Source organism: Stegostoma tigrinum, chromosome 15 (assembly GCF_030684315.1).
Source record: "Stegostoma tigrinum isolate sSteTig4 chromosome 15, sSteTig4.hap1, whole genome shotgun sequence".
Taxonomy (NCBI): Eukaryota; Metazoa; Chordata; class Chondrichthyes; order Orectolobiformes; family Stegostomatidae; genus Stegostoma; species Stegostoma tigrinum.
Window position 1 is genome coordinate 16,513,286 of NC_081368.1, and position 7,737 is coordinate 16,521,022.

The window sequence follows — 7,737 nt, forward strand, 5'->3', positions numbered from 1 at the left end:
ATGTCTTCTATGTTGTTCAATAATGAATCATTTAAGGAAATAAATTGCATGTTGAGTCCTAAGGATTGTGTGAATCGATGTTCTTTTTAAAAATATTTTTAAATGTTTTAAGGCCACTGTTTCCCTGAAATTTATCGGCACACATTGCAGAATAAAAAAAAGACGGAAGGAAGTGAAGACATTGGTTCTGTTGATGTGATGAAAGACTCTCCTGTGTTTTACACAAACTATACACTGGATTTTTTTCAATTGTAAATTTAAGAATATGTAAGTATTTTACAATTTAAACCATATCGCCTTTTAGGTTTGGACAATCTTCATAGATGATGGAGGAAATATAAAGATGCAACTGATGTCAGCAGCAGGGGTTGATTAATCAATTATGGGATACAATATTTAGGAGGATGCAAATCCAAATCACATGGGATGAAGTGTTAATGAAACTGGAAGGATTGTGCAGCATGGAGGGCTTCAGTTTTCCACAACTGGGATATGTTACTGTACAAACCAGATGAGTTACACTCTATGCATCAGGACTGTGTGCCTAGCATGCCATTTTTCTGGTGCCATTTTGTATGTGTGAGGAGGTTGGGGGTGTTTCAAACTAATTCAGCAAATTGCAGGATCAGGAGAGTATACCTATACTGGGGGGGGCACAAAAATTTGGGAGAGAACGTTAGAGAATGATGAGTTAATAGACAAAGTTGCAGAAAGAAAGAAATTTAATCCAAACTAGGGTTAAGCTATGTGAATGCATAGAATAGTCAAGAAGAATAGTGAACTACAGGTGCAGATTGCCAATTGAAATTATAGTTTTGTTTTGGCTAGATCAGAAACATAGCTCAAGGAAGGGGAAGACAGTGTGTTAAATATTTTTGGTTACAAAGTTCATGAAATATAGGGGCAGGGGTAATGGCATTGGTTAAGGGGAGAGCATTTTGGTGCTGCAGAAACTGAAAGCCCAAAAGAGTTGAAGGACAGTTGACTTGGCTCGAGCTAAGGATGAAAAAGGGTGAAATTGCATTGCTTTACGCAGCTTACAGATCACCAAGTGAAACAAATCCGCAATTGAACTGTGGAGAGATGCAAGAATCATAAAATCGTAATAACAGAGGACTTTAATAGTGTCAGTGTAAAGAGCAGCATAGGAATTTTTCCTAGATTGCGTTCAGTCCAATAGGAAAATTAGCACAGCAAAGACCTGGTACTAAGGAAATGCACAAGCCAAGTAAAGTAAGTGTTAATGATGGACGATTTACAGGACAGGGATCATGTAAAATAATGTTTTAGAATGTCAATGGAAAACTGTAAGAATAATTACCTGGGGTTTTCAATGGGGCAAAAGCAGGGCAGTGATTGATAGACTGGAACTAAAGATCGGTGGGAAAAGCTGTGGCTGGAAATTGGGTTACCTTCAAAGCCAGAAATTGAGCTATATTCTTTCAAACATTATAGGGCAAAAACTAAACCTTTTTTTGATTTAAAAACAAAATTGAGATTAAGTTAAACAAGAAAAAATATGCTTATGACAGATGTCAAGTAGAAAATACAATTGAGAATGAAGGTTGACAAGGTAGGTGAAAAATAAGAGAAGTAAGGGACCACATTTTCTTTCCTTTAGAATATAACCTGGAAAATGGAAATTGGATTGTGATTTAGCTAAAAGTATCACAAGAACTTTTGCAGCTTAAAGATTAATTGGTATTACATGATGTACACTTTAGCTGTTTGAGACTATTAAAATTTAGAGCAGTGAGGTGGATATGTTTTGAGATGGAGTAACACCATAAGATTTCAGGTTTGGGTAAAACCTCTTAATGACAGCCTACCGATTGGCCCAGCTGTAGTTTGTAACCAAGTGTAGAGCTGAATGAACACAGCAGGCCAAGCAGCATCAGAGGAGCAGGAAGGCTGACATTTCGGGCCTATACCCTTCTGATGAAGGGTCTAAGTCCGAAACGTCAGCTTTCCTGCTCCTCTGATGCTGCTTGGCCTGCTGTGTTCATCCAGCTCCACACCTTGTTATCTCGGATTCTCCAGCATCTGCAGTTCCTACTATCTCTGATGCAGTTTGTAACAGTCCAGCGAGGGCCATGCACTCGGAAACATCCAAAAGCCTGTAAACAAAAGGTACATCTCTCCGTTACTCTCTATGAATGACAAAAACAGAAACTTGGGGGCTGTGAAAATAATTCTAACACTGAAAGACTCAGGTGTACCCAAACAGCAGTTGAATTGAACATTGACGGTAGCACTACAGATGACAACAAGTCACCATGACTGAAACAAAAAATCAAACGAAATTTGAGAAATAACACCAGCCACCTCTTGTGATCTGGACATTTTTTGATCTGGAGAATTTGGTTCTTTTCTATACTTTTTCCATCCATAACGTTTGAGTCAAACTATCCTTTTTATTGTGTGTCTTATTCATGAATGAATGCCTGTGTCTGTGGTTTTAGGATATAATACAGCTTAAGGCACGTAGTAGTGTATTAGTAGTCCATTTCGTACAGTTGAAAAAGCACCTTTGCTTACAGCAAATAGTCATTTTCATGTTCAATAACAAAGCCTGGCGTGGAGTCACTGTTGTCCGGAATATTGGTCAGTCGGGTACGTTGTTCATCTGATTTAATTGTGTGCTTACAAACTGGTGTAATAGTGGCTCTTGATTAACGGTTCACTCTTCCCAATTGAGTTGTGACAGCAGCAAAGAGGGATTATGGAAGAAAAAACTACCAATCAAGACAAAGCCTTCTATAGGCATACAAACAATGAATGATAACAGTAGGAATAAAATTGATTATGGACCGGAAACATCACACGGAGATGGGGGACATGGCTGGGGAATGAATTGGATCCTTTGCATCTTTTTCACAAAGGATTATGATCCACAAGTCATTGATGACAGAGGACGAAATTCCATCAATGGAAGAGTTTAAAATTGACAAAAGTCGATATTGGATAGGCTGTTGATGCTTGTTGATAAGGGAGTAGAACCAGTTTTGCATCTAAGGATATTGTAGGGAATGAGTGGAAATTGTAGAGACACTAGAAATAGGCTTTCAAACTTTTCTTCAATCAGTTTGGGGGTGGTTGGGAATGTTAGAGGACTGGAGCATTGGTAAGTGTGACACCCTTGTTCATAAAAAGTTGTAAGAATAGCCCTAGTAATTACTGACCAGTCATTTTAACTTCAATGGTGAGAAAACCTGTTTAAATTATTTATTAGAATAGATGATAGAATTAATAATTAAATGGAAAATGTGGGTTAAATAGGAAGAGCCAGCTTGAATTAGTTAAGGGAAAATCATGTTTAGCTAACTTTACTGGAGTTTTTTTAAGAGATAACAGATTTTTTCATAGTGTACCTGGATTTCAAAAGGTATTTGATAGAATGCCACTCAATAAACTGGTGAGAAAATGTATAGCTTATGTAATAAATGGAACAGGAACATCATGGGTACAAATTTGGCTGAAAGGTAGGTAACCAGGAGCAATAGTTCCCAATGTTAGTGCACCCTTGATTTTTTCCTAATGTATATTTATGATTTGGATCCAGGGGACAATTCCAAGTTTGTGGATGATACAGAACATGCAGTGATGATAAGTACAGTTTAAAGTACATTGACAAGTTGGTGGAGTGGACAGATAGGTGACAGATGCAATGCTGAGTTCAATACATATATATGTGAGATGATGCGTACTGGTAGAAAGAACATGAAGACAGTGTAAAATAGAAGATGCTACCTTTAAAGGTGAAGGAGAAAGGATACCTGGGTATAAATGTGCATAAGTAACCAAAATTTGCAGAAGGGGTAGAGTTAAGACCTAATAGAGTGTACAATATCCGAGGCTTTATTAACGGGAGTAAGGAGCTTGGAGCATGGAACGTAGAACAGTACAGCATAGTATAGGCCCTTCAGCCCATGATGTTGTGCTGAACTTTTACACTAAACCTAAGATCTATCTAACCTCCACCCCTACCTTATACTATCATCCATATGCCTAAGTGCCCCTAATGAGGCCAACTCTCCGGCAATGCATTCCATACCCCTACGACTCTGAGTAAAGAACCTACCTCTGATGTCTCCCTTATATCTACCTCCACTCATTTCAAAGCTAGGGTCCCTCATAATAGCTACCTCCATCCCAGGAAAAAGTTTCTGGCTGTCCACTCTATCTATACCTCTGATCATTTCGTACACCTCTATCAAGTCACCTCTCACCCTTTCTAAAGAGAAAAGCCCTAGCTCTCTTAACCTTTCCTTGTAAGACCTTCCCTCCATTCCAGGCAACACCCTGGTAAATCTCCTCTGCACCTTTTCCAATGCTTCCACATCTTTCCTGTAATGAGGCGACCAGAACTGGACATAATACTCCAGATGTGGCTGAACAAGGGTTTGGTATAGCTGGAGCATAACTTCACAGTTCTTGAACTCACTTCCTCTACTAATGAAAGCTAACGCACCATACGCCTTCTTAACAACTCTATCCACCTGGGTGGCAGCTTTGGGGGAACTGTGGATGTGAACCCCAAGATCCCTGTGCTCCTCCACACTGCCAAGAATCTTTCCTTTAACCCTGTATTCTGCTTTCAAGTTCGTCCTTCCAAAATGATTGCCTCTCGCTTTTCAGGGTTAAGCTCCATCTGCCACTTTTCAGCCTAGCTCTGTATCCAATCAATGTCCCTTTGTAACCTAGAACAGCCCTCTACTCTACCCACAACTTGACCCACCTTTGTATCGTCTGCAAACTTACTGATCCACCCTTCCACTCCTTCATCCAAATCATTTACAAAAATCACAAATAGGAAGAGGACCCAGGACAGATCCTTGTGTACACCATTGAGCAACATGTTGAATATTTTCTGTCTGCTATCACCATTTGTTGTCTAAGTCAATTCTGAATCTATTCTGCCACATTTCCCCCTATCCCATGCCTCCTTACTTTCTGCATGAGCCTACCAGGGGGAAACCTTATCAAATGCCTTACTTAAATCCATATATACCACATCCACTGCTCTACCTTCATCCACGTGTTTTGTCACCTCTTCAAAGAATTCAATATGGTTTATGAAGCATGATCTACCCCTCTCAAATCCATGCTGACTATCACAAATCAAACTGTGCTTATCCAAGTGGTCATAAATCCAATCTCTCAAAGCCCTTTCCAATAATTTGCCTGCCAGCGAAGTAAGACTGACTGGCCTGTAATTTCCAGGGTTTGCTACTCTCCAATCTTCTGGCACTATACCCGTGGACAGTGAGGATGAAAAGATCATCACCAAAGGCCCTGCGATCTCTTCCATCGCTGCCCATAGAATCCTTGAATAAATCCCATCAAGCCCAGGGGACTTATCTATCTTCAAACTTATGCCAAACTTTTACAACTTTTACACCTCACCTGGAGTACCATCCTGGGTGCCACATTTTGGGAAAGATGAGAATGCATTGCAGGGGTTGGTGAAGAGATTTACAAGAATGGCTCTTGTGATAAGAAACTTCAGTTATACAGAAGCATTGGGGAAATTAGGACTTGCCTTGGAAAGGAAAAGGCTATGAGGGCATTTGATAAAAGTTTAAAGTTATGAGGGAGCTGGACAGAGTAGGTATGGAGAAAGTTATTTCTCATGAAATAATCAAAAATGACGAGGCACAGATATAAGGTAATTCCAAAAGAAGCAAATATGTAGGGAAAGAACTTTTTATACGGCGAGTAACCGGGGTCTGGAATGTACAGCATTGAAGTGTGTTGAATGCAGGTTGAATTGAGATATTAAATAGGGCACTAGATGATTGTTTAAAGAGAAGCGATATTTAGGGTTATGGGAAAACTGCAAGAGAATGCTATCGAGTCAAAATACTCATTCAGAAAATTGGAGCAGATGTGATGGGCTAGATGGTCCAGCTATTATGGTCTACTGTAACAATTTTGTGATTCTGTGCAGAGCTTTGATGAGACCACACCTAGAATGCAATAATATGTTGTTCTTTGGTCCTCACATTGAATGAGGGATGCCCTTGTATAAGAGGAAGTGCAGCCAACACTCACTGTGCTGGCCCCTGGGATGACAATGTTGTCCTATGATGAGATGCTGTGTAAATTGTATCTATATCTCTGGAATTTACGAGAATGAGAAGAGATGTCATTGAAATGTGCAAAATTCTGAAGAGGTTTGACAGGGTAGACACTCAGTGCCTGTTGTTGCTGACTGAGAAGGCAGGAACTTGACTGCACAGACTATGGATAATTAACTGAATGGATAAGCCTGAAATGAGAAGGAACGTCTTCACTTAGTGTTGTGAATCTTTGAAATTTCAGAGGATTGTGAGTGCTCCATTTAATACATTTTAGGCTTGGAAAAGAAGTTTTGGTCTGTTGTGAAATCAAGGGATATGGCAAAATACATAGAAGCAAGAGATAAATCTGTATCTGAGAATCTCCAAACTGCCAGGGAAAATTCGTCCATGGGGATGAGGAAACAAGAGAAAATTTACTCATGTTGGTAAAATGGCAGAACGTGGTGAGGAACTGCTTCTCCAATCACAGGCCAGTGTTCTCTGATGTTTGTAGCCGATAGACTTGAAATGAATCTATTAGAACCAACTTCAGGAGAGAAGCACCTGTGAATAAAGCAGCAACAAATTGTTAGGAAAGTAAGTTATAACAGTGAATCCCAAGGAGAATCTTAGTCAGGGCCAGTACCTTGAAGCAATTTTTTTGCCAATGCCAGTATTCAGTATCCAGAAATTCCATCAGTCAGTTTTGCTTCCAACAGAGCATTTTACCCTATTAAGCAGTGTTTATATTATGAACAAAAGCAAAGCTGCTGGAAAAGCTCAGCAGGTCTAGCAGCATCTGTAAAGGAAAAAAAAGAGTTAATGTTCCGGGTCCAGTGACCCTTCCTCAGACCCTCCCTGTTCAAAGGAAGGTCACCGGACCTGCATCATTAACCCTGTTTTTTCCTTCACACATGCTGCCAGACCTGTTGAGCTTTTCCAGCAACTTTGTTTTTGTTCCTGATTTACAAGATCTGCAGTTCTTTCGTTTTTTTTATTTGGTGTTTATATTGTTCTCCATAATATAAGAAACTAAGTGTACATATCATTGTATTGAAGTATCTGATAGGCAGTTGTATAAATGCCCACGTGTATAACAATTATATTCTTATGAATGTAAGTATCTATGCTAACATGAAGTTATTAGATTACAACTGATCAGCAATCTCTAATTAGTGTGTCATGAATCAAGTGATCCTGGTAAGATGAAATATGATACCTTTATACAATAAATCATGATGCTATCAAGAGTATACCTCTGAAAGGTGTACTGACATACTGACCCATGTTCTTGACATAATTATTGTATCACAGCACGTGACCTCAACATGCACAGACACACTGACCATGAGACATAATAGAACAGAATCGTTGCTAGGGGTCGGGTGAAGGAGCTGGCAGCTACAAAGGAGTTGTGGAGATTGATGGAGACTGGAAAATACTGCGGTGGAGAAGGGGTCTGCAAACTTAATGTGAATAGAGAAAGAGACCAAAAGTGGATTGTGAAGTGAAAAAAAGACTGCAAGATGAATAGGGTGCATAATCAGTGTTGGGGGAAAGAAGGGGTTGTACTGGGGGCAGAAGGAGGTTGCAATACAGGAAACAATTAAAAACACAAAAGCGACTTGTAAACAAAACAATGTTGAGATAACTGGGACCCATGAAAACTTTAAAT